Source organism: Orcinus orca, chromosome 10 (genome assembly GCF_937001465.1).
Source record: "Orcinus orca chromosome 10, mOrcOrc1.1, whole genome shotgun sequence".
Lineage (NCBI taxonomy): Eukaryota > Metazoa > Chordata > Mammalia > Artiodactyla > Delphinidae > Orcinus > Orcinus orca.
In genome coordinates, this window is record NC_064568.1 from 55,294,575 (window position 1) to 55,321,956 (window position 27,382).

Below are 27,382 nucleotides of genomic sequence, written 5' to 3' on the forward strand. Positions count from 1 at the left end.
TAAGATGACACTCAGAGGTTACTCGGTGCTCTCAACCAAAGGCCAACTCTAAGGAATTCAAATGTTCTTTCAATTCTTTATTAAGAAATAAAATCCCCACCAATTTTTGAGTGCGGCCCCAGCCCAGTGTGTGTATAATGTGTGAGAACCATCCCTGTGACGTCCTTTTATGGGCACTTAGCACCATCACTATGGGAAGCACCATTATCCTCATATTTCCACATATTTTGTGTATGAAGAAAAGGAGGTTCAGAGAGTGTGTGTCCTCAAGTCTCACAGAAATAAATGGGGCTCCAGAATTAGAGCATGCTGGCAGACGGCAGCACACTGGCCTCACAGGGCAATGCCTGACTAGAAAGTTCTGAAGGTGACTATAATAGCGAGAGCAGAAGAGGTGGACACACATGCTGACCCCATTTGCAGACATTCCTGAAGGACCAATAGCGTTGCATCCAGCTGAGATCTCTGGCAGGGCAGCCACTCGCATGCCTACCCTGGACTTTCTTGCAAAGCCAGTGAGGACACAGGACTGCAGGAAATGGACAGAGACCTTGTTGCTGAGTCAGTGGAAGGTGTTTTATTGCGAGGCACGCACAGTTACAGAACACAAGTCAGAAACGCCACAGGCTACGCAAACGCAAACACAGAAGTGGGCCTTGTTCTCAGATTCCTCCAGAAGGGGCACGGTTGACGGGGCAGGTGATCTCTGGTCCCTGCTCTACCTTAGAGAAGCATCCACCTACTCCTGGTTAGTTTACATTCAAAGTATTTGAAGCCACTTTTGATATCCATAATTTCTCCACCATTCTAGCTGCAGGATCAGATAGGAATTAAATTTCCACCTACAAGGTTTGTGTTTCTTTGTGGAGTATCATACATCTCAAATAGCATGCAAGAGCCCCGGGTATAATATATGTTTGATTTATTTCAACCCCAAGCGTTGCCGCACTGATGTCGCTTCAGTAGCAAAGCAAATGGGACTCGGGCCATTACCTGGATCCAGATGTGAAAAAAAGGAAGAAAGAAAATGTATTTTTAATCTAAATATCGGTACTACACACATCAAACCATGCAGCCCCATTTACTAGGTAATCTGGGATGACAATTCAAATATCCCTAGGGACAGAATTGGTTCATAAACAAGGCTAATTTCAGCCACAGAATTATATTTTCCAAAGCAGTTCTTCTCTTACAATCCCCAAGGTCAAGGAAGAAAGAAGAAAAGACAGGGGGGGAAAAAAAGCCAACCATTCAAAAGCATCCAGAACTGGTGTCAATTGGGTGATGACAAAGCAAAGACAGTCCAATCAGGAACCGCAGCTCAGGGTGCTCCAGTCTGAAGGGTGCTGGGCTTGCGTCCCGCTCTGGGTGCTTCTCCGTTCCACCTGCTGTGCTCTGTCTTGGGGACCCGCAACCTCCTCCTCCTCATGGTCCTTCAGCAGATTCAGGACACCTGAGAAGATGGTCCATCCTCCAGATAAAAAGTAGAACCTGTGGAAGGACACACAGGAAAAGGCCTGTCATGCTGGGGCCCAAACCAACTGACAGCTAAACGCCGATGTAGTCAAGGGCAGAGGGAAGAGTGACATTCCTCACCTCCTCCAGGCTGGTTTCCTGCCGCCTCTGCAGGAAGGTGGCTTCATGCTTGGGAGCAGCTAGTGGCGTGGAATCTTTGAGATGCTGTCGTGAGTGCATCCGGGTATCCATCACCTCTCGGGCCACGATCTCTCTGTTGACAAGAACATAAATCAATTCCCCTGCATCACTGGCCTATGGAACCTTGAGGAGAGGGAGACACAACAGAGCAACACAGACACACGGAAAGGAGGGGAGGGAGGACAGGAGACAATAAACTCAGAAAGGATACTCTACCTGACACCTGTCCCTGGGGTTCCCCTGGGCAGCCGGGTGCCAACGGGAGGCTTGAAGTGCTTTCTAAGAGTGCGCAGAGGTCTCAAAGGTCTGAAAGGTCGGGAAGCATCATTCCACTGCCGGGCGGGCACCTGAGCCCAAAACTCAGCTCCTCGAGAACCTCAGCCAGCCTCGCCCCAACTCTCCCGAGTGGGTCCTGCCACTGAGATACTATATAACAGAGAGCAAAACGCAGTGGATATTAGCCAGGGGTGGCAGCGGGCAGGGGGACAGGCAGGGAAGAAGGGGCGTCAACCACCACTTGGGCTTCTCTTTAGTGAGTTCAATCAGCTTCCAACTCTCCACTTGCCACCAGGTGACAAATCTCTAAGAGTGTCCCCCGGGCCAGTGGTCCACACCCTTTGGTTCAACCAAAGCATCCTTTGGCTCCTGAAGGAAGCTTCTGTCACAGTCAGGCTCCCTGCCTAGGGCAGCAGAGCTCCAGACCTGGAGTGAGACAGGCACCTGGCTCCACATCTGCCCCTCCTCTCCCAGAGCCCAGGGCCACTCCTCTGTCCTTCAAAGGACCTGTGTCCCCAGAACACGGGGTAAGGAGCACACCAGAAAGAATGGGGCTGAGAACCCCCAGAACTTGGAGAGCTACCAGGAAGGCGGAGAGAGGAAGGCATTCCAGAGACACTTATCCAAACAAACCTAGCTGCCAGTGGGTAGGCGCTGGAGGGGGTAGTTTGTCCTGGGCACATGTAATAAAGAGGGGACATTGTCTGTAGAGAATTTAAAAGTAATAATAAAACTAAGAGCCAGTGTGCTTTTCACTACGACCATGCACTCACTGGCAACTCTAAGCAGTATGGGTGGCAAAATACTCCTTGCCGCCCAGACAAACCCCCTACTCCTTGGTCTTATCTCGCCAGAGTCTTTGCTTGTGCCCCTTCCTCCACCAGAAATCTGCTTCCCCCAATCCCACCAGCCATATCCCACCCAATTCCAAGATCCATTTAAATGTTATGTCTTCAAGGAAGACTCTTACACGACGCCCCCTGGCTGGGGGGTCATCCCTTCCCCATCTTAACTCCGAGGGCAGCTTATCTACATCTTTCATTTCTACCTTACACTAGAGTTAAACATGCAAAAGTGTTATCTTGCCTACTAATGGCCATGAAGATGCAGTGGAAAGTGTATAGGATTTGGAATCAGGCCTGGGTTAGAACTGCAGCTCTCACACTGAACTAGCTGTGTGATGGTGGGCTGGTTATTAAACCTCCGTAGCTTGTTTCCATGTCTATAAACTGGAGAGACTCTCCCCTCTGTCACAGGGCTAGGCATTCAATTAGAAAATGCACACAAAATGTCGAGCCTGAGATAATAGACGCTCTAAAGTTATTTGTTTCTCTACTCTCCTTAAAGACAGAATCTTATTCTTTAGTCCTCCCTTCGCCACTCCTGAAGGACTTCCCAAGATGTCATAACATGTGGAAGGTATAGAAATGTGGAGAGTATTAAAAATGAGGGTATAGGGGCTTCCCTCGTGGCGCAGTGGTTGAGAGTCCGCCTGCCGATGCAGGGGACACAGGTTCGTGCCCTGGTCCGGGAAGATCCCACATGCTGCAGAGCGGCTAGGCCCGTGACCCATGGCCGCTGAGCCTGCGCGTCCGGAGCCTGTGCTCCGCAACCGGAGAGGCCAGGCCACAACAGTGAGAGGCTCACGTACCGCAAAAAAAAAAGAGTAGCCCTGGCTCGCCGCAACTAGAGAAAGCCCATGAGCAGCAACGAAGACCCAATGCAGCCAAAATTTAAAAAAAAGATAAATAAATTAAAAAAAAAAAAATGAGGGTATAGAATACCTACCACATAGGCCTGTTTGGAGATTAAGTGAGGGAATGCTTGTTAGGCTCTTAGATCAGAACCTGGTACATGATATGAACGACAGAAATGTATGTGAAATAAAACAGTCTTGTGAGTTCACATACAACTCCTTGACTCCATGAAGCACTCCAAATACAGATTATCAAGACCTTCCTTCCTCTGCTTCAAACACCCTCCCACCTTCCCCAAATAGAAATATCAGAGGTAAACGGAGATGGTAGAGTGTTTAGAAAATCACATAATGTCAGCGCTAATGTACCGTTTCCCCCTTTAGATAACTAATGCATACTAAGAACACACAACGTGCCAGGCACCACGCTAAGAATGTTACCAAGAGTGTCTTATCTAACCCTCCTCTGAACCCTATGAGGAGCTGCCTGACTATCCCTATTTGACAGAAGCAGCAACTGAGGCACAGAGGGGTTAAGTTACCGGCCTGTGGATGCACAGCCTGTGAGGATGGAAGCGTTCTGTGCCCTCTGGTTCAGGAATCACTGGCCAGCATGGCTGCCAAGCTCTTGAAAAGTGGCTAATTCAAGGAACTGAATTTTAACTTATACTTAATTTTAATTAATTTCACTTTAGTCACACATGCCCAGTGGCTGCCAGATTGGCGAGTGTGGGTCTATCATATCTAAAGACCTCACAGGGGCCCTTGTTTGATGTTGGCGTCAACATGATTTGCCCCAGACATGAACTCAAGGCAGAACCTTCATCAGGGGCAGCGGGGCTGTGCTATTTACAGAGCCTGGGCTGTGGGGCAGACACACTTGACTTTGAAATGCAGGTTCTATCACTTACTGGTTGTGCCACAGCACATTAGTTCACCATCCTGTGCATCTGATCTCTTTTCGGTTAAGGAGGCACAGTAATATCATTTCTAGGGTTAGTGCGATCAAGTAATACAGCATCTGAGAGCATTTGAAGAGTGGGGAAGGGAGGACAAAGATAAAAAAAGTAAGATTCTACCTTTAGGAAGAGATTCTAGTGTTTATATATGTTTTCCCCTCATGCCCTGACTTTAGAACTTAATCACCACCCCTCCCCAAGGTAAATAAGGGTCCTTAATGCCAGTCCCCCTGAACCAAGTTCTCGTGTCCAGGCTACTATGATGGCGATTTGTATAACTGCATGGCAGCAGCAGCCGGCTCCAGGAAGAGCAATTGAGGACTCTGCAGTTTCTCTATCCTCCCAGCCTCACTTTCTCCACACCTCCTTCAGAGACCCCAGCACAGCCGCTGTCCAGCTCCCGGTCGTCGGGGGTCTGGGTTTCCCTCTGCAGGGCCCACCGGCTAGGTATTTAAGTTTGCATCATGCTAACGTCTCCCCTCTGTCCCCCAGCCCTAGAGGCACAGCTGCAGTCACCCCTCTGGAGTCTCAGTCTCCCACATCACCTCTTGGATTGTCCACTACTGGTTAACAAGGGACGGGGTTCAGGACACGTTCTGCCAGCGTATGGCACCTCGCATATTGAATACATGCAGCTGAAGGAGTTTGAGAAAACAGCTGCACCGGATGCTCACTCTAACCTCCTCCCCTCTCACTTCTTCCCTGAAACAGATCATAAAACATTCCTGAGAGAGGTGCCCTCCCTACACCCAGAGAAAAGGAGCATCCTCATCTCCAAAGACAAAGGGATGCAGAGAAGAACCCCAGCAAACAGGCCTTGCTAAGTTCCCTCAGGTCACTGCGCTGACCTCATACTCCTAACCTGTCATATTCCTCCACCACAGCCCACCCTTCACCACACACAGCACAGAAATACGCAGGTCTGTTTCTTCGGGTCTTCATTTCCTTATGAAGGATCCGTGTCAGGTAAAACGTATATTAAATAAATGTGTATGCCTTTCTCTTGTTAATCTGTTCTTGTCCCTTTAATTTTCAGACCCAGCCAGGGACCCTAAGAGGGCTGAGGAAAATGTTTTTCTCCCTGCACAAGTCTTCCTACTAATTCCTCCTGCTAAAGTAACTTGTGTAGCTTCTGTCTCCTAATCCAACCCAGCCTGAGACACCCTTTCCTCTCCCTATTCCAGGGATAAACTGTCACCCTGCACATAAGGATGTACAAGCACGTCTACTTTTTCCCAGATAAAAGACATCAATACATTATCAACATATTCTGACATCTCTATGCTAGATTCTCTCTGCCCAGCATCTAAATGCAGGACAGAAAAAGAAGTCAAGCACATGAAATCATATAATTTGACAGATTAGAGAGAGTAATCAAAGCCCGTCTACATGAATGAAGATCAGCACTGGGGACTCCTTGCAGGGGTGTGAGCCAAAGCCTGGGGCCCAGCGACCTGTGTCCGTGAACATGTATTTATATATACACAGATCTATAGGTACACGTTTATATACACACAGATCTATATGTACACATGTTTACATATACACAGATCTATATGTACACATGTGTATATATATATATATACACACACATAGATCTATACGTATGTAAAGTTAAAGCATTTGCTGAAATGGCTGAAGTGACTGGAGCTGGAAAATGGTAGTTTTCTACTAAGTTTTAGTTCCCCAGGAGTAACCCTAGGAGAAGGATTTGAGAGCTAATAGTTGATGGGGGCCTTATTGGAAACACCAGTGGGAGGACAGGGAAAGGACAGCGACCAGTAGAGGGGTGTTGCTGGGCCAGCTGTGGGTGACGTGGACACTGGGGCTCGAGCCCACAGGGACTCTGGAGAACAGCTGAGAATCACGTACCTCAAAACTACCCCGGGCGGGCTTCCCTGGTGGCGCAGTGGTTGAGAGTCCGCCTGCCGATGCAGGGGACACAGGTTCGTGCCCCGGTCCGGGAAGATCCCACATGCCGCGGAGCACCTGGGCCCGTGAGCCATGGCCGCTGAGCCTGCGCATCCGGAGCCTGTGCTCCGCAACGGGAGAAGCCACAACAGTGAAAGGCCCGCGTACCACACACACACACACAAAACTACCCCAGGCTCCATCAGCTGCTGGTTGAGGATGCCCCTCAGGAAGAGGTGACACCCAGAGATTCCTGGACTGCCGTGCTCAGATGGTTTTTGGAGAAAACCTTCCTGCAAAGAGATGCAACTAATGGCAGATGGAGGTTGGCCTCTGAAAGGCCTGAGGGATGAGGGAGGGACCCTGGCAGCCTCTGCCACATTTACGGTGCTGATGAGAGCCATGGCCTGGAAAGGGGGAGGCGGGAGGGAAGACTGAGGAAACTGCCATCTACGAAGACCTGAAGTGATGGGGTGACACTGAAGCCAGGACCACAGGCTTTCTCCTGCAGGTTCCTCGAGGGCTTGTGGCCCGGCGGCCAAGGGAGGGGTGTCCAGGCTCCCAGCTGCAGCAGACAGGAAGCAGGAGGCAGTTTGGAGTGAGGGTTCAGGCAGTGGTGGGTGCTCAGTTAGGACGCCCGTGGACTCACTCACTGTGCCCGAGCTGCAGGCCACATCGGGACTGGCAGATAAGATTGGCCCCATGTGGATGTGAGACCATCACTTGATCTGTGGCATGAAGTCCTGATTCATCCACAGGAACCATCACAGAAGGACGAGAGCAAGACTGGCTGGGGATGCGATGGGTCAGCCTGTCCTTCAGCACCTCAGCTGGGTCGGGGAGGTGGGGTGACCAGCGAGCAGTGGGGATTCGGCCTGGTGTCCTTCTGTATTTATAAAGGATGAGACTGACAGCGCTGGCAGAGTGGGCCAGGGCGGCTGTGGTCAGTGCCTCTGAAGTGGATCTGCTGTGGAACAGGCTCACCTGGACCATGTTGTCTGTATGCGCCCTCCCCAGAGAGCTGGCAGATCTATATATGTACCTATAGATCTATGTATATATAAATATATGTACCTATAGATCTGTGTATATATAAATATATGTACATATAGATCTGTGTGTATATAAATATATGTTCCTATAGATCTGTGTATATATAAATATATGTACCTATAGATCTCTGTATATATAAATATATGTACATAGAGATCTGTGTATATATAAACATGTGTACATACAGATCTGTGTATATATAAATATGTGTCCCCAGGCTATGTTAATTGGATTTATAAATAATGAATGATATATATCTGGCTGATATTTGAGCTTTCATGTATTTTACATTGTGCTGGTTCTGTCTCTCCTGTAAGTTGATAAGATGTTCAAAGGCCAAGAGTGCATCACATCCTTTTTCTATAATTTTACACCATGCCTGGCATGATGCTCTGCAGAGTGAATATTCAATCAGGGCCGACAGAGAGGAGGCCACAGAGGTCAGGTCTATTTGGTCCATGGGCTTGTCAAGGGTGAGAAAGCTCCTAAGAGAAGGAAACTGGGATGCTATTTTCAACTCTTTGAAGGATGAGCCTGGAAGCCCAGAATGGATGCTGGCACTGAGACAGGGCACAAGTCAGGACAGCAGAGTCAGGTGGTGCCCTCCACGCCCTCTAGTCCAGCAGAACGGGAGATGCTGCAGTCTCAGATGTGCTCTCTCAGCCTGTTTCTGAGTGAGAGTCCTGTCCAGGTCAACTGAGCCTGAGGGCCTAGACAAAGTCAGGTCCTTCCCCAGGAGATCTTCCCTGAAAATCCTGGCATTTTTGCTGAAAATCATTAGCCCTCTGATTTATTAAGCACCTCAGAGTACATCACAGAACTGAGTGCTAATAGGTGAGGGACCAAAACAGGTAAAGAGGAGGCCCTACCTTGACCCATCTTATACCCTAGAAGGGAAGATTGGGAGACAATTATCAGAGACAGGTAGGACTGAGCACTAACACCCGTGACTACAAACATTCCCCTTTGCCTGGGGGTCTCAACCCTCTCCTGGCTCCACTATTTCCCTTCCTAAATAAAATAAAGGTTTATCAGCCATTCTAGACCTGGAATCGTTATTAACCAGCTCCCCCAGGATGCAAAGATTCTAAAGGCCTTCCAAATCAAAGAAAGGTGAAATGACACTCTGTTTCAGAACTGAATATTTTGTTGCATTATTTTCTAAACCTTTTACAACTGACAGTCCAGATAAGGTATTGATGAAATAGATCACTCACATCTGCAGCTAGGCTGCTAGCAGAGGTCACTGTCACAGCCTTTCAGCCCTTCCTGGTTGAATCTGGTGCCTCACAAGCGAATGGCCATTCAAATCCCTGCACTCAGCCCCTTGCAGGGACTCTTGCAACCCTGCAGACACGCAGGGCATCCTACCCACAGGTTGCACCGTGCCCCAGCTCTGGGAACCTAAAAGAACATTTCTAAGGCTTTATCTGGAGAAATCACACCAACATATGGTTTTACATAAATCCTGCTAATTGAGAAAATTTAAATTCTATAGCAGCTTTCTAAAAATAATTCTAATTTGAATAGAAAGTCCAGCCCTGTACAGATCCCAGACTGGTTTGCTTTCTTCCCCCCATCACATGGGAACTTGAAGAAGCTACAACAGTGACAAGCAGACAGAGCAATGGGTAATTCATCTGGGAACGAACAATAAACAGCTGTCACAATGGCTGGAAAGAAGCCAGAATTAAGAAGGGTGTGGAGGGACACATGTGACAACCAGAGACCTCTTCGCACCGAACGTGAAGACGCATAGCAAACTTCCTCTAACTGCAGGCTGTCTGCAGAGAAAGGCTTCCTCTGACAGCCAGATAAATTGACTTAGCCAACAAACCATCATACACATGAGATACATCAAAAACACACACAACAGCCAGGGCATGTGGTCTCAGAGTGAAGCTCTAAATGATCTTGCCAATTCACAAGGATTTTGCACACTCTTTATGGGAGAAATTCTCTACTAAACTTTTCACACGTGAGAAACACAATGCATGTGGGATGTTTCATTACAGTCACCTTCAGAGCTGCAGGTCAGCTTAAAGAGAACCATGGCAAAAGGGAAAAAGGAAACACATTCCATCAAGCTTATTTACTCTCCGGGTTCTTTGCATGCATGTTATGGGGCCATCACTGCCTGAGGATAATGTCACGTGTTGTCAATGACTTTACCCACAAGGAAGGAAGACTTGGGCACTTCCTTACGAGTCATGTGAAAAATATTCCCTACTATCCCAAACTGTGCTCAAGTTTGCACCGAACTTATCATTGGCTATTTAAACTGTAGAAAGTTATCATTTAAACATGGCCCCTTGGTAGCCCTGTTAATGTTGAAAGTAGCTGCATATTAAAGCGAGGCTTATTTGAAGTCAATCTAATTCTGCCTGGTCTCCAATCCTAAGGCAGTTTAACATCTCCCCACCTTAGTTCTAGAGCAATTCTTTTCCTTCACCCCCATATTGCATCTGTCCTTGACAGTCTCTGGGTATTATGAATCAGGAATGGGCAAGGGATTATTAATTGTGTGGAGTGTTTTTATTATGCTGATGGTCAGTGCCCCAAACAAGACTACAAACTCCTATTTGAACATTTTAGACACATTCTTGTCTTTAGCACCTGGAGTATAAACTCCCTGAAGGTTGAGCCTTCCTAGGCATGTTCCTTTTGTAAGTCTCATGATGCCTAGTAGAGTGCTGGATGTTGAGTTAAGGTGACTATATTTCCTAATAAAAAATCTGATGCTCACTGTAATAGGACATAGCTTTTTTTCCCCCTGTGCTATACAGTAGGTCCTTGTTGATTATCTATTTTATATATAGTAGTGTGTACATATTAATCCCAACCTCATAATTTATCCCTCCCCCACCCTTTCCCCTTTGGTAACTGTAAGTTTGTTTTCTAAGTCTGTGAGTCTGTTTCTGTTTTGTAAATAAATTCATTTGTATCGTCTTTTTAAATTCCACATATAAGGGATATCATATGATATTTGTCTTTCTCTTTCTGACTTACTTCACTTAGAATGGTCATCTCTAGGTCCATCCATGTTGCTGCAAATGGCATTATTTCATTCTTTTTTATGACTGAGTGATATTCCATTGCATGTATGTACCACATCTTCTTTATCCATTCCTCTGTTGATGGACATTTAGGTTGCTTCCATGTCTTGGCTATTGTAAATAGTGCTGCAATGAACATTGAGGTGCATGCATCTTTTCAGATTATGGTTTTCACTGAGTATATGCCCAGGAGTGGGATTGCTGGGTCATATGGTAGCTCTATTTTTAGTCTTCTAAGGAACCTCCATACTGTTCTCCATAGTGGTTATACCAATTTACATTCTCAACAACAATGTAGGAGGGTTCCCTTTTCTCCACACCCTTTCCAGCATTTTGTAGACTTTTTAATGATGGCCATTCTGACTGGTATGAGGTGATATCTCATCGTAGTTTTTATTTGCATTTCTCTAATAATTAGCAAAGTTGAGCATCTTTTTGTGTGCTTTGGACCATCTGCACGTCTTCTGTACTAGGACCTATCTTGCAGTGCTTCCAAACTGGGTGGGGCTAGACATCCCCCAGGCTTCCAAGGGTAGGTCCCAGAGAAGTGTCCCTGATAAGGATGGTGCCAATCAACCTCCTCCCGAAGAGCTTCCACTGTTTCTCATTTACTCCTCTCCCACTTCTACCTGTAACCCACTGATTAAAGACAGAGGCTGGGAAGGAGATTGTCAATGCCAGAAAGCTATATGTTCCGCTCACTGATGTCAATACTGCAAAGAATCTGCCAGATCATCACAAAGGGGAAAGAGACCCTAGGAAGTGTCTGTGATTGGCCTCAGGACAAGGCATAGAGAAGACCCAGGAGTTTTTGGTCTCCTAAGCCTGATCACTTCCCTCTTGGCCCTTGCAGACTGTGGTTTACAGAGGACAGGTGGTGCATGTATCTCCTCAGGAATTCTGGGAGTGGAGCTCGTTGACTTGCCTGGGAGAGGCACCCAGGAAACAAGAGGGAATTCTGCCCATTAGTGAGAGGTGCTGGTGATCCATAATGGGAACTTACTGAGCTAATGTAACCTTAGACAATGCTCGGTTTTGACTGCCTCACCTACAAAATGGGAATACCGAACGTCTTCATGACATCAAACATTTTGTATTCAGACATGATGCTCATGCAGTTGGTCTAATCCACTGGAGCCATCAATGAGAAAGGCTCTTTTGCTGTAGTCTGAGGAAGGTTATTAAGGTCAGCTCCCAAAATGGGTTCAAGTGAGTTTTGCATCCAAGAATATATCAGTTAATTTCCAATCTATCAATCTTTCCAAAGCTTGACCCACAGAAATCAAGTTCCCAGGCAGGATATGAATACAAACAGAGTTCACGTTGGTCTGCGTGTGGTCTACCCAGATGCAAACAGATTACTCAACCAGGGCAAACACATGAGGCGGCGGCATAAAACCCAAATGGTGACAGGGCCAATTACAACTCCTCTCACCTTCCCGAAGCTGAAATGTCACTGACTCTGGAGAAATCCTCTGTCTATAAAAGCCCCATAAAAGAGGTACCACACCACTATGCCTTGCATTCCCATGCATGCCCTGAGGAGGAGGCCAGGGGAATAGCCCACATGCTGTGCTATGCAGCAAACCTGTAAATGCCTTGATTTTGGAGAAGAAATCTTTAATTTAATCCAGAAGCCACAAACTCATATGAACTCAAAGGCCCTGGAGGTAACAGACAATGAAGAGGGCTGGGTGGGTGCATGTGAAACCTGATAATCACATGATTTCCATTCCAGTGGTCACTTGTCATGGAGGGATTAAGGCCTGGGGATGCCAGATCTTTCCATTTTTCAAAAGAGGTCAGAAATCTAGATTATTTATGGCAAGCTTCCTGATATTAAAATATTGGCAACTATAAATTTTTGTAATTCCCGTGCTGGCAAACAAGACACATCGAGCAGGCAGATTTGGCTTGTAAGTTACCAAATTCCTAGGTTTCCTCTATAGATAAAATTATAGAGGTAGAAAGAGTCAAATTGCAATGGTTTCAATGTAAACATATTCATAACCAAGAAACAAGTGTTTAAACACTAAATTTTACCAACAGAGACACAGAGAAAAAAGCAGTGTAGTCTGGTCCCTGCTGGTGGGTGGCAAAGTCAAAACAGACAGCTAGGTTTCCTGACTCCTGGCCAGTAAACTTTTCCATGAAGCTCTAGTTCCTACTAAACTCTTGGATCACAAAGTGCTTTCTCTGTATTGGTTTCATCGATATATTCAATGTTAACCAGTAGGCTGGTGCTATTTTGTTGTTGTTAATGACTAATGAAATTGATGTGACCCTATCTTAATTTATATAAACTGGGAAGAGGCAGGAGGAAAAAACACTAACAGACTTTCTCTCTTATATAAAATCCAAAAGATAATTTATACTTTTCAACAAAATCCAAAGGATCCACTAATTTTCATTTTTTAAAAACTACTGTATGAAGTGCCCTGCATCCTGGTTTATTATATAAAATTAGAATTCGATTCTCTTTTCGTCTGACAGTTCTGAAACCAACGGTCCTCAGGACCACCAACAGTACTGTCTGATGTCTGCAGGGAAAGAATGATACTTAGGTAGACAAACAAAATGATCCCAAACCACTGTTTGTCTAAACAGGGCTTATGGATATCAACACTGTCAAGGTAAAACACTCAGGAATCCAACATTATCTTCTATGAAAGCAAAACTGCATAAAAATATTTGGAATGCTAGGTAAGAGTCAGCATTGTAAAGTATCAGCAAAATCGATAGCTGCCCAAACATAAAGTTCCCTTCAAATCTAAGGCTAAAAACGGGGCCCTATTTGTTAAAATGTGTTTATTGGCTACTTTCTCTCATTCATCTGCACTTCCTTTCCTTTGTTCTTGTCTGTTCTTCACATCTTGTCTCCTGTTAGGACCTGATGCTCTAGAATCCCACTCTTCTCTCAGGTTCCCACCCCGGTTCCATGGCCACCACGTGGAGATCAGTCTCTTCAGAAAGTCTGTGTGAAGCACGCACAGCATCGCCATTTAACCAGGCTCTGGGAAGACTCTTCTCTCAGGAAGTTCCCTCCTCTGCTTCCTCATTTGTTTAAAGCTTCTCATTTGTTTAAAGACTTAGTGAACACTCATGGGATTAGACACTGACCCTACCCATTCAGGCCCATTCATCCAACAAATGGCACTCTTTGGCGGCCATTGTCACCTATATCTAAGTAGGCCCTTAGCTTTAAAGCTGCAGAAATAACAACAGTCATAAATTTAAGTCCTGAAGGCTTACTTCCAATCACCTTCTCTGTCTACTTAGCCCTGATTCTATCAGAAAAAGTTAATCTCTCCTTGGCAATTTGGTCTCAGTCACCACAATTTTTTTTCACTAGTATTAAATATGTATTCTGTTACCTGCTAAGTTGCATCTTAAGCTCCTTGAGAAAAGAGACCAAGTACTATTGGCATTTGGAAACATTCCACCTAGTAAACACTGACTAGAATGTCCTATACTTAGTAGGTGTCTTGTAGTAACTTGTTGAGTTGAATTAGGCCCAAATTCATGTCTGGTCATCATTTTAAAACACATCGACCTTTGAAGATTCTTCTCGGTGCTCTCACTGGAGAAAGTGGGGTGAGTTCATCACTGTGCTGGGCAACATGAAAAGCCAAATGGATCTGCCTGGCCTTCTGAGTTTGTTACACAAGCAGAATGCGAAGCTGGTGAGAAATCACATCTTTCCAGGTTGGCAGATCCATGAGGACCCCGTGAAGATACTAACATATGAGCCCGACAGATGAGAGTAGGCATTTCCATTAAAGGTAATAGAGATGAGAAGGAACCTGTCATATCACAGGGCCTATCTGCCCAAGGAGAGGGTTCAATTAAAACGATTATTTATATATGTTCTGTAAAGCTGGAAAGACTCCATTCTTTATACCCCCTTGGGAATCTGGCAACGGACAAAGAGTATGTCCATTTTTGTGGGTGAAGCAAAGAGTAACTCAGTGAATAATCCCAGATCCCTTAGAGATTTAAGCTCTGTCTCCTGAGTTCAGCCAATGGAATGTTTAGGCCACAGATTTCAAGACAAAGATTCTTTGGCAGGTTTATCTGTCCCTAATCAGAGTGTAAGAGCCAATGACAATGACATTTACTGTCATTTTCTAGGCATGGCTTTACAGAATGAGGCTATTTATTTCTTCCTAAATACATATATGATTTAGATATTCAGTAGTGGCTTAACAACGGTTTCCTAGGCCAAAACACATATAACTAGCACAATAATTCCACTTAGGTAAGGTCTTTTTTCATAAAAGAGACCTGCTTATTAATACAAGTATCTTTCTTTATATTTAGTCAAACAGAGTAATAGCAAAGAAATTCAAACACCTAGTACCATTAGGGGCCCCGTTTACAAACCTTACACTGTTATCAGTCACTGCTCACTCTAAGCGTGATCACAGATAAACCTGATTAGACCTCCTGCCACCTAAGTTTCTTACCTCTGTGTGTGTCTATGTGTGTCTGTGTTTTGGGTGGGGCTCTTTGCTCAAAAATCATCTATCCAGCATTATGAGTGTCTAACTCCATGTGGCCTTTCTTCATATTTAAGTTTTCACTTTCTCTAACACTGAAATTAACAGAATACATCTCTCCTGTCTGCCAGACTACTTAGCACAGAATATTCCCTTTTTCCCCTTCCAGATTTCCTGGTTTCTCTTCTTTGCATGGCTTTGGCAAAAAGGATAAAACAGGCACTCTAGAGATATGACCAATTTTGTGAATGCTTTTATAGTTTATTTCTAACTTGAGAAAGAGTTCTACAATGAAATTGAGTCACTCTGTCTGTTACTCTAAGGTTTATTCCACAATCCTCCGTAGCTGCTGCTCACAGATACTACACTATTTTCAAAGCACTTGGAATTACTTAAATACTGAAGTACCAACCTATTTCAGAACTTTTCTGTTAAAAACATGTAAATAAAATATTTTCTTTATACACATACACTACACACAAGCACACACAGTATTTAAGTGCCCATAGGAACACACTATATTATATCCTCTGACATTTGTTTTTTCCTAAGAGCTTATATTAAAATAGGCAACACTGACTCAGACAGACAGACAGTGGGCACTCAGCAAACACTACCTCATCACCAGACTGTGAAGGACAGTGAAATGCCTGTCCCATACACCAGGGGTCCCCAACCCCCAAGACACAGACTGCTACCGGTCTGCAGTCTGTTAGGAACTGGGCCGCACAGCAGGAGGTGAGGGGTGGGCGAGAGAGAGAGAGAGAGAGAGAGAGAGAGAGAGAGAGAGAGAGAGAGAGAGAGAGAGAGAGAGAGAGAGAGAGAGAGAGAGAGAGAGAAGCTTCCTCTGCCGCTCGCCATTGCTGGCATTACCGCCTGAACCATCCTCCCCTCCATCCATGGAAAAACTGTCTTCCACGAACCCGGTCCCTGGTGCCAAAAAGTTTGGGGACCACTGCCTTATACCACAGCCCCAGGGCTTCTGAGCTGAGAAGCAAAGATAGGTGTAAAACTGAGGAACACACTCCAAGATCTAGTGACACTCATTTCCAGTAGGCTAAGGAGGTTGAAAAATCATAAATACTGAGCTTATCGAACAAAACAAAAAACAAGGACAACATGGCTTGAGAAATGAAAAAGGGAGATGGCTCAAAAGAAGCTAGAGATTATTAAAGGGGAAAATTCTGCTAATATTATCATAAGATCCAAATGAAGAAAACAGGAGTAGATGTGTAGATGATAAGTGGCTGCCCAGAAAGCTCTAATGAGCTAATCTTTCCAAAGGGTAAGAACAAAGGCAGTAATCATGGGCAACGTGAAGGACACAGTGTCAGAAAGGCTGAGAAAGAACCAAACAATTTTCAGAAACATATAAAGAAACACAATAGCCTTTTTCTTCTATGAGTCCTACTTTTAAGTTCAAGGAGAAAAGGAAAACAAAGGTAGGGTAGTACAGCTACCTGTAGCAGAGCAAATGTTCACAGCAGACAAGGAGTAGAAAAGCTCTTTTGCTGTCATTTCTCTATCAAGATGGTTTTCAAACAAAAGGGTCAAGCGTGGCAAAGACAAAATCTATTTAGTTATGTACAAGCAGATTGGTCATTTATTAAGTCACTCCCAAGTGCCAGGAATTGTACAATCCTTTGAATTTCTGCAAACTTTGGAGAGGAAGACAACATGGTCACTGATTGCATGGAACTTGCATTCTGGTGGCATTAACACTGAAGTAAAACCGGAAGATCCTTTGATGCAATCACGCACAGAACCTCCAAGGTTAGAAATGAAGTTATCCATCACTCCTTTGCCAACCTTGGAATATTGAAGATTCACTTTGTTAATGGAGCTGTCAGATTTCTTTACAATGTCTAAGAGAGGATGAGGAAATCGTCATGAAGCACTTGACTGAGTCTGACACACCAGAGCCCAATAAATCAGATCCTAAAATGCTGAAGGCTTTATGGGGTAATTTTAGAATACTCAGTAAAACTCATTCTGTTTTTTTTTTAACATCTTTATTGGAGTATAATTGCTTTACATTGTTTTGTTACTTTCAGCTGTAGATGGACACTTAGGTTCCTTCCATTTCCTGGCTATAGTAAATAGCGCTGCAATGAACATTGTGGTACATGACTATTTTGGAACTATGGTTTCCTCAGGGTATATGCCCAGTAGTGGGACTGCTGGGTCATATGGTATTTCTATTTTTAGTTTTTGGGTTTTTTTTTAACATCTTTATTGGAGTATAATTGCTTGACAATGGTGTGTTAGTTTCTGCTATATAACAAAGTGAATCAGCTTTACATATACATATATCCCCATATCTCCTCCCTCTTGCATCTCCCTCACACCCTCCCTACCCCACCCCTCGAGGTGGTCACAAAGCACCTAGCTGATCTCCCTGTGCTATGCGGCTGCTTCCCACTAGCTATCGGTTTTACCTTTGGTAGTATATATAAGTCCATGCCACTCTCTCACTTCGTCCCAGCTTACCCTTCCCCCTCCCCCTCTCCTCAAGTCCATTGTCAAAGTTCATGTCTTTACTCCTGTCCTGTCCCTAGGTTCTTCAGAAACTTTTTTTATTTTTTTTTAGATTCCATATATATGTGTTAGCGTACGGTATTTGTTTTTCTCTTTCTGACTTAATTCACTCTGTATGACAGACTCTAGGTCTATCCACCTCACTACAAATAACTCAATTTCCTTTCCTTTTATGGCTGAGTAATATTCCATTGTATATATGTACCACATCTTATTTATCCATTCAGCTGTCTATGGACACTAAGGTTGCTTCCATGTCTTGGCTATTGTAAATAGTACTGCAATGAACTAAAGAGTCATTGTGGTACATGACTCTTTTTGAATTATGGTTTTCTCAGGGTATATGCCCAGTAGTGGAATTGCTGGGTCATATGGTAGTTCTATTTTTAGTTTTTTAAGGAACCTCCATACTGTTCTCCATAGAGGCTGTATCAGTTTACATACCCACCAACAGTGCAAGAGGGTTCCCTTTTCTCCACACCCTCTCTAGCATTACTGTTTGTAGATTTTTGATGATGGCCATTCTGAACGGTATGAGGTGATACCTCACTGTAGTTTTGATTTGTATTTCTCTAATAATTAGTGATGTTGAGCATTCTTTCATGTGTTTTTTGGCAATCTGTATATCTTCTTTGAAGAAATGACTATTTCTGCCCATTTTTGGATTGGGTTGTTTGTTTTTTTAATATTGAGCTGCATGAGCTGCTTGTAAATTTTGAAGATTAATCCTTTGTCAGTTTCTTCATTTGCAAATATTTTCTCCCATTCTGAGGGTTTTCTTTTCGTCTTATGGTTTCCTTTGCTGTGCAAAAGCTTTTAAGTTCATTAGGTCCCATTTGTTTATTTTTGTTTTTATTTCCCTTTCTCTAGGAGGTGAGTCAAATAGGATGATATAGAGTGTTTTGCCTATGTTTTCTTCTAAAAGTTTGATAGTTTCTGGCCTTACATTTAGGTCTTTAATCCATTTTGAATTTATTTTTGCGTATGGTGTTAGGGAGTGTTCTAACTTCATTCTTTTACATGTAGCTGTCCAGTTTTCCCAGCACCACTTATTGGAGAGGCTGTCTTTTCTACACTGTATATTCTTGCCTCGTTTCTCAAAGATAAGGTGACCATATGTGCGTGGGGTTATCTCTGGGTTTTCTACCCTGTTCCGTGGATCTATATTTCTGTTTTTGTACCAGTACCATACTGTATTGATGACTGTAGCTTTGTAGTATAGTCTGAAGGCAGGGAGCCTGATTCCTCCAGCTCTGTTTTTCTTTCTCAAGATTGCTTTGGCTATTCGGGGTCTTTTGTGTTTTCATACAAATTGTGAAATTTTTTGTTCTACTTCTGTGAAAAATGCCATTGGTAGTTTGATAGGGATTGCATTGAAATTATAGATTGCTTTGGGTAGTTTAGTCATTTTCACAATGTTGATTTTTCCAATCCAAGAATATGGTATATATCTCCATCTGTTTGTATCATCTTTAATTTCTTTCATCAGTGTCTTATAGTTTTCTGCATATGGGTCTTTTGTCTCCTTAGGTAGGTTTATTCCTAGGTATTTTATTCTGTTTGTTGCAATGGTAAATGGGAATGTTTCCTTAATTTCTCTTTCAGATTTTTCATCATTAGTGTATAAGAATGCAAGAGATTTCTGTGTGTTAATTTTGTGTCCTGCGACCTTACCAAATTCATTGATTAGCTCTAGTAGTTTTCTGATAGCATCTTTAGGATTCTCTATGTATAGTATCATGTCATCTGCTAACAGTGACAGTTTTATTTCTTATTTTCCGATTTGTACCATTTTCTTTCCTTTTCTTCTCTGATTGCCGTGGTTAAAACTTCCAAAACTATGTTCAATAACAGTGGTGAGAGTGTGTAACCTTGTCTTGTTCCTGATCTTAGTGAAAATGCTTTCAGTTTTTCACCATTGAGAACGATGTTCGCTGTGGGTTTGTCATATATGGCCTTTATTATGTTGAGGTAAGTTCCCTCTATGCCCACTTTCTGGAGAGTTTTATCAATAAATCAGTGTTGAATTTTGTCAAAAGCTTTTTCTGCATCTATTGAGTTTATCATATGGTTTTTATCCTTCAATTTGTTAATATGGTGTATCACATTGACTGATTTGTGTATATTGAAGAATCCTTGCATTATTTGGACAAATCCCACTTGATCATGGTGTATGATCCTTTTAATGTGTCGCTGGATTCTGTTTGCTAGGATTTGGTTGAGGATTTTTGGGTCTATATTCATCAGTGATATTGGCCTGTAATTTTCTTTTTTTGTGATATCATTGTCTGCTTTTGGTATCAGGTTGATGGTGGACTTGTAGAGTGAGGTTGGGAGTGTTCCTTCCTCTGCAATTTTTTGGAAAAGTCTTAGAAGGATGGATGTTAGCTCTTCTCTAAATGTTTGATAGAATTCACCCATGAAGCCATCTGGTCCTGGACTTTCGTTTGTTGGAAGATTTTTAATTACAGTTTCAATTTCATTATTTGTGATAGGTCTATTTATATTTTCTAATTCTTCCTGGCTCAGTCTTGGAAAATTGTAACCTTTCCAAGAATTTGTCCATTTCTTTGAGGTTGTCCATTTTATTGGCATATAGTTGCTTGTAGTAATCTCTCATGATCCTTTGCATTTCTGCAGTGTCAGTTGTAATTTCTCCTTTTTCATTTCTAATTCTATTGAGTTGAATCTTTTCTTTTTTCTTGATGTGTCTGTCTAATCGTTTATCAATTTTGTTTATCTTCTTAAAGAAAAAGCTTTTAGTTTTATTGATCTTTGCTATTGTTTCCTTCATTTCTTTTTCATTTATTTCTGATCAGATCTTCATGATTTCTTTCCTTCTGCTAACTTTGGGGTTTTTTGTTCTTCTTTCACTAATTGCTTTAGGTGTAAGATTAGGTTGTTTATTGGAGATTTTTCTTGTTTCTTGAGGTAGGATTTTATTGCTATAAACTTCCCTCTTACAACTGTTTTGCTGCATCCCATAGGTTTGGGTCATCGTGTTTTCATTGTCATTTGTTTCTAGGTATTTTTTGATTTCCTATTTGATTTCTTCAGTGATCTCTTGGTTATTTAGTAACGTATTGTTTAGCCTCCATATGTTTGTATTTTTTACATTTTTTTTCCTGTTATTGATATGTAGTCTTATAGCATTGTGGTCGGAAAAGATACTTGATACATTTCAATTTTTTTAAATTTACCTAGGCTTAATTTGTGACCCAAGATATGATCTGTCCTGGAGAATGGTCCATGAGCGCTTGAGAAAAAAAGTGTATTCTGTTGTTTTTGGGTGGAATGTCCTATAAATATCAATTAAGTCCATCTTGCTTAATATGTCATTTAAAGCTTGTGTTTCCTCATATATTTTCATTTTGGATGATCTGTCCATTGGTGAAAGTGGGGTGTTAAATTCCCCTACTATTATTGTGTTACTGTGAATTTCCCCTCTTATGGCTGTTAGCATTTGCCTTATGTATTGAGGTGCTCCTATGTTGGGTGCATAAATATTTACAATTGTTATATCTTCTTCTTGGATTGAGCCCTTGATCATTACATAGTGTCCTTCTTTGTCTCTTGTAATAGACTTTATTTTAAAGTCTATTTTATCTGATATGAGTATTGCTACTCCAGCTTTCTTCTGATTTCCATTTGCATGGAATATCTATTCCCATCCCCTCATTTTCAGTCTGTATGTGTCCCTAGGTCTGAAGTGGGTCTGTTGTAGGCAGCATATACACAGGTCTTGTTTTTGTATCCATTCAGCCAGTCTATGTCTTTTGGTTGGAGCATTTAATCCATTTACATTTAAGGTAATTATCAATATGTATGTTCCTATTACCATTTTCTTAATTGTTTTGGGTTTGTTATTGTAAGTCTTTTCTTCTGTTTTGTTTCCTGCCTAGAGAAGTTCCTTTAGCATTTGTTGTAAAGCTAAAGATGGTTTGGTGTTGCTGAATTCTCTTAGCCTTTTCTTGTCTGTAAAGCTTTTAATTTCTCTGTCGAATCTGAATGAGATCCTTGCCAGGTAGAGTAATCTTGGTTGTAGGTTTTTCCCTTTCATCACTTTAAGTATGTCCTACCACTCCCTTCTGGCTCACAGAGTTTCTGCTGAAAGATCAGCTCTTAACCTTATGGAGATTCCCTTGTATGTTATCTGTTGCTTTTCCCTTGCTGCTTTTAATATTTTTTCTTTGTATTTAATTTTTGAAAGTTTGATTAATATGTGTCTTGGCATGTTTCTCATTCGATTTATCCTGTATGGGACTCTCTGCACTTCCTGGACTTGATTGACTCTTTCTTTTCCCATGTTAGGTAAGTTTTCAACTATAACCTCTCCAAATATTTTCCTAGTCCCTTTCTTTTTCTCTTCTTCTTCTTCTGGGACCCCTATAATTCGAATGTTCGTGTGTTTAATGTTGTCCCAGAGGTTTCTGAGACCATCCTCAAGACTTCTCATTCTTTTTTTTTAATGATGCCCTGTGGTAGTTATTTCCACTATTTTATCTTCCAGGTCACTTATTCTTTCTTCTGCCTCTGTTATTCTGTTATTGATTCCTTCTAGAGAATTTTTAATTTCCTTTATTGTGTTGTTCATCATTGTTTGTCTGCTCTTTAGTTCTTCTAAGTCCTTGTTAAATGTTTCTTGTATTTTCTCCATTTTATTTCCAAGATTTTGGATCCTCTTTACTATCATTACTCTGAATTCTTTTTCAGGTAGACTGCCTATTTCCTCTTCATTTGTTTGGTCTGGTGGGTTTTTACCTTGCTTGTTCATCTGTTGTGTATTTCTCTGTCTTCTCATTTCGCTTAACTTACTGTGTTTGGGGTCTCCATTTCACAGGCTGAAGGTTCATAGTTCCCGTTGTTTTTGGTGTCTGCCCCCAGTGGATAAGGTTGGTTCAGTGGGTTGTGTAGGCTTCCTGGTGGAGGGACTGGTGCCTGTGTTCTGGTGGATAAGGCTGGATCTTGTCTTTCTGGCAGGCCGGAACATGTCTGGTGGTGTGTTTTGGAGTGTCTGTGAACTTATGAATTTAGGCAGCCTCTCTGCTAATGGGTGGGGTTGTGTTCCTGTCTTGCTAGTTTTTTGGCATGGGATGTCCAGCACTGGAGCTTGCTGGTCATTGAGTGGAGCGGGGTCTTAATGTTGAGATGGAGATCTCTGGGAGAGCTGTTGCCGATTGATATTATGAGGGGATGAGAGGTCTCTGGCGGACCAATGTCCTGAATTTAGCTCTCCTAACTCAGAGGCTCAGGCCTGACACCTGGCCAGAGCACCAAGACCCTGTCAGTCACATGGCTCAGAAGAAAAGGGAGAGAACAAAAAAAGAAAGAAAGAAAAGAATATAAAATAAAGTTATTAAAATAAAAAATAAAAATATATTATTAAAATTAAAACATTTTAAAGAAAAAATAGAAGAGAACAACCCAAGCAATAAACTTATCCACCAATGATAACAAGCACTAAAAACTATGCTAAAAAAATGGACAGACAGAATGCTTGGACAAATGGTAAAAGCAAACCTATACAGACAAAATCACACAAAGAAGCATACACATACACACATAAGCGATGTAAGAATTAAGTCTCCCATTTCTCTCTTCCCTGACTCTAAATGGAAAACTCAGTATTTCTGGTCTTTGGTGACCTTATCTACTAGTCTCTTTCAGAAGAAGCTCCTGTGCATCATGAGTTCTTTTTTCCTCTTTCTGCCTCCTATACATCATGTAATGATGACCACAGTAAGTTTAGTGAATATCCATCATCTCTAGATTACTCGGTTTTTATAAAAAAATACAGTTGAGAAACAGCCAGACAGAAGAGATGACTGGGAGAGGTATGGAGAAAGGGCTCAGAGCTTCCAATCCCTCTCTAGGTGAGTCACTCTCCCCAAACCTCCACGTGTTCACCAACCTGGAAACTCTCCAAACCCTGTCCTCTTAGGTTTTTATGGAGGCTTCATTATATAGGCACAATTTTCTCTTTCAGATTTTTCATCATTAGTGTATAGGAATGCAAGAGGTTTCTGTGCATTAATTTTATATCCTGCTACTTTACCAAATTCATTGATTAGCATTAGTAGTTTTCTGGTAGCATCTTTAGGATTCTCTATGTATAGTATCATGTCATATGCAAACAGTGACAGTAGTAAATCTCATTCTTTAACAATTTTTATAAGAATGTCAAAAACTAGAAAAGTATGAAATGTTTTTTTTTTAAAACAAGTCTAACAATACAAAGAGAATCCAGAAGACAAAGTTATGGGATCATAGCAACATTGCAGTCAAGGTCCTTGTGCACACGTCTAGAAGCAGCAGTGTGCTAGAGCGTGTCTGTAGGATTGTGTGCATCTTTCCCCAAGTCTGCATGTTCCTAGTTTGAACTTGGCCATGGTGGGAGTATTTACAGCATAGAAACTGGCAAGTGCTACAAATGAGAGATTTTCATTCTTCTTTTCCTTTCTTCCTCTCTTTTTTTCTTGAGAGCTATTGGTTAAATACTCACCAGTACACTGACGTCTTGATGTAATAAGCTGTGACTTCTATAGAACTATGTTTCCCAGTGGGCTTACTGGGTGTGTATTTTTTAATTTTCATACATGCTACCAGATTTTATTTTCCTTAATAGATAAATTTATGCTGCGACCATAATCATATGAAAGGATACACAAAGCGGAGTCCTCGTCAGTTATATGGTGAATGGTACACCTGATTTTAATCATAGCCAATCGAAAGAGTGGAAAATTTTATTCCAATGTTATTTTAATTTGTGCCACCCAGATTACAAATGAGGTGAGTGACATTTTTGTAAGTTACTGGCAGTTTGCATTCTTTCTTCTGTGAATGGCCTGTTCATATACTTTGCCCACTTTTTAGTTTTATATCATTTGGTGCAATCATATTAGTTACATTAACTTTTATCCTGCCCTGTGTTAGAAATACTTTTTTCCAAGTCTACTTTTGATCCTTAGATTCTGTATTTGGCATCTTTTGTCAAACACTTTTTGTTGACCAATGTGTCTCTCTTTCTTCTATAACTCCTAGTTTTCTTGTTTCACCTAAGCAGTACCCTCCCCCACCCAGGTGCTATTTTCTGAAAGTTTTGTGTCCTTCCCAAGTTCATATGTTGAAATCTTAATGCTCAGTGTGATGGCATGAGGAGCTGGAGTCTTTGGGAGGTGACTAGGTCTATAAAAGAGGCTTTTGCCATGTGAAGACCAAGGAGAAGTCACAGCTGGAGGAGGGTCCTCACTGGACCCTGCTGACCCCCAATCTCAGACTTCCAGCCTCCAGAACAAGAAGAAATACATTCTGCTCTCTGTGAGCTGTGCAGTCTGTGGTATTTTGTTATCGCAGCCAGTACAGACTAAGACACCCAGGCTTCAAGGAAAGTCACATTGTCAGGTAACTAAGACCATGGCTCTATCCTCAAACTGCTTCATCTCGATTCCAACTCAGCTACTGAGAATGCTAATCTGCTCTAAACCTCTGTTTTCCCATTTATAAATTGGTCAAAAAGAAAAGAGTAACACATTCATAGAGTGATTTTGATAAGAAAGTATTTAACTATATATTGTGAAATTCACTGTTCATCACTGTCCTCCGTCTTGAAATGTCTATTCTGGTTCAATTTTCATTTGGTTATGTTAGTTCATCCAATACTTTCACAGACAGAGCATAAGAATAGATGGCAGCCTGAGGTTTTGCATGTCTTTTCTCTGGTTGATGAGCGAAATCTCAATGCTCTCTCAACACCCCACTGCTTTCTAGCTTCAGTGATTGCAGGCTAGTGCTGGTCTGATTCTCCTTCCCAACTAAGAAATATATTCTTTCTCTCTGGAAGCTTAGAAAAATTTCTGTGTCCATGTGCTTCCAGAATTTCACCAGGAGTTAGAGATTATACATATACACCATACATTCTGCTATATATACACAGCCCTGTGTGTATGTGTGGATTTTATTTATACATAGTGCTATACATATAAAACATACACACCCACATGTATTCACGGATGTGTTTACATGTGTGTATATATTTATATGTGTGTATAAATATTTGTGGATATATACATGTCTGCACATATGTATGTATATACATATATATACACATATTTTTGTTTTTTCATGAAACCAGCCTGGACCTGAATTATATTTTTCAAACAAATTTTAAGTCTTTCTTTATCTTAAGGAACTTCTCTTCTTCTTTTTTAAAAATTATTATTGCTCCTTTATCTGTTCCTTCCCCCGTCCTCAGAAAATTTTAATTTGCAAATTAAATGTCTTGGAACTGCCTTCTACACCACATATTTTCACTCAGTAAATTCATTTCTTTGTATTTTTGCTCTGTGTTGTGAGATAATCATTACACTTGATCTCCTAGGAATCATAGTTGGTCTTCAGAAGAGACTATTCTTTCAAATTGTGTGCTGATTTTTTTTCTAATTTGCAAAGCATTTTTTCTTACTTCTAGAATTTGGAGATTCTAATTGCATCACTTAAAAAAATCTTCTTACCTTTTTGGTAAAGTTTGCATCTGTCAATTCTGTTACTTCTATCTCAATAGGAAAACCTTTTCAACTGGTTAATTTGGCTGTTCACACATATTTCAGTCCTCTCCATTTTCAGTACATAGTGGGTTGTACTTCCTGCCCACATGAAGTTCAGTGTGACTTGCTTCTGCCATTAAATTGAGGAACGTGTTGTGTGTAACTTCAGAGCAGAGCTTTAAGGCATAGTCATGCTTCATAACACTCCTTTCTCTCTGTCCCAGCAACCACCACTGTTCAGAGAGATTTTCTATCACCTTGAGCCTCAGAGTATGAAAAATGATGCTGTGGAGAAAAGCCCTCCGATCAGCCTTCTGTGAACATAGCAGGTGGGTGAGAATTAAGCTTATTTTAAACCACTTAATTTGGGGGTCTTTTGTTATTTGCAGCAGTCTCACGTGTCCTACTGTACAGCCTACTTAGTCTTCCTCTCTGGTAAAATTGTGCTTTTCTAGTCACTATTAAGTAACTTGTGCAGATAAAGATGTTGGACTTTCTCATGTGGTGAGAGTGAGCAGAAACGGGCATTTCTTACACTAATAGACTAGCTATGAATGAGTTGGTTCTTCTCAGATAAGAGAATGAATACTTTCTAATCTCAAGTTCTCACAGTACAAATGATATTCTCCTTTTACATACCGAGACTAGGAGACATTCAGCTTCCCTATGGAGTAAAACACTGTGTTTAAATGGAGTCAGCACTTGGGGACCCTCCAAAGAGCAGAAGCAGTCAGTGGGGAGAGGTGGGCTCCTCACAAATCTCAGAAGTCATCATCTTGAGCAAGCCCAATATTTATGGTGAAGTAAATCACCTTCTGTTGCTTGTCCCTTGACTCTTGTCCAATGACTCTGAGAAGCAAGCTCAATTCCTGTTCTCTTGGGAATCTCTGGGGAATGTGGGGTCACAGGCTCACCCTCAAGGGTTCTCCAGCCTTCTTACTCTGGTTTCTGTAATGCTCCAGAAAAGGAGGTAAGAGGAATAGATGGACAAAATGAGTGACTGGGTAGCTGTCTTCACAGATATCCCCTGGAGATTTAAGAAGAATAGGAGAGCTGCCAGATATCCAGAGAGAAATAAATGTCCTGATTTACAAAGGGAGTGGGGATGATCATTGAGGAAAGAAAATAGACTCCAGAAATTGGTGAGCTTGATATCATGCCTTAATTAAATTCTAATGTGTATCTACTAACCCCA

At 42.1% G+C, this 27,382-nt stretch overlaps 1 long non-coding RNA gene across 1 annotated transcript; it reads right to left on the reverse strand.

Annotated features, from left to right (window-relative positions):
* Nucleotides 1–538: 538 nt before the first annotated feature.
* Nucleotides 539–27,382, reverse strand: LOC125965606 (uncharacterized). Its single transcript, XR_007479693.1, has 4 exons — nt 27,000–27,382; nt 1,873–2,082; nt 1,597–1,729; nt 539–1,491 (listed from the first exon to the last, which is right to left on the reverse strand). It is a non-coding gene; the product is annotated as an uncharacterized LOC125965606 (long non-coding RNA).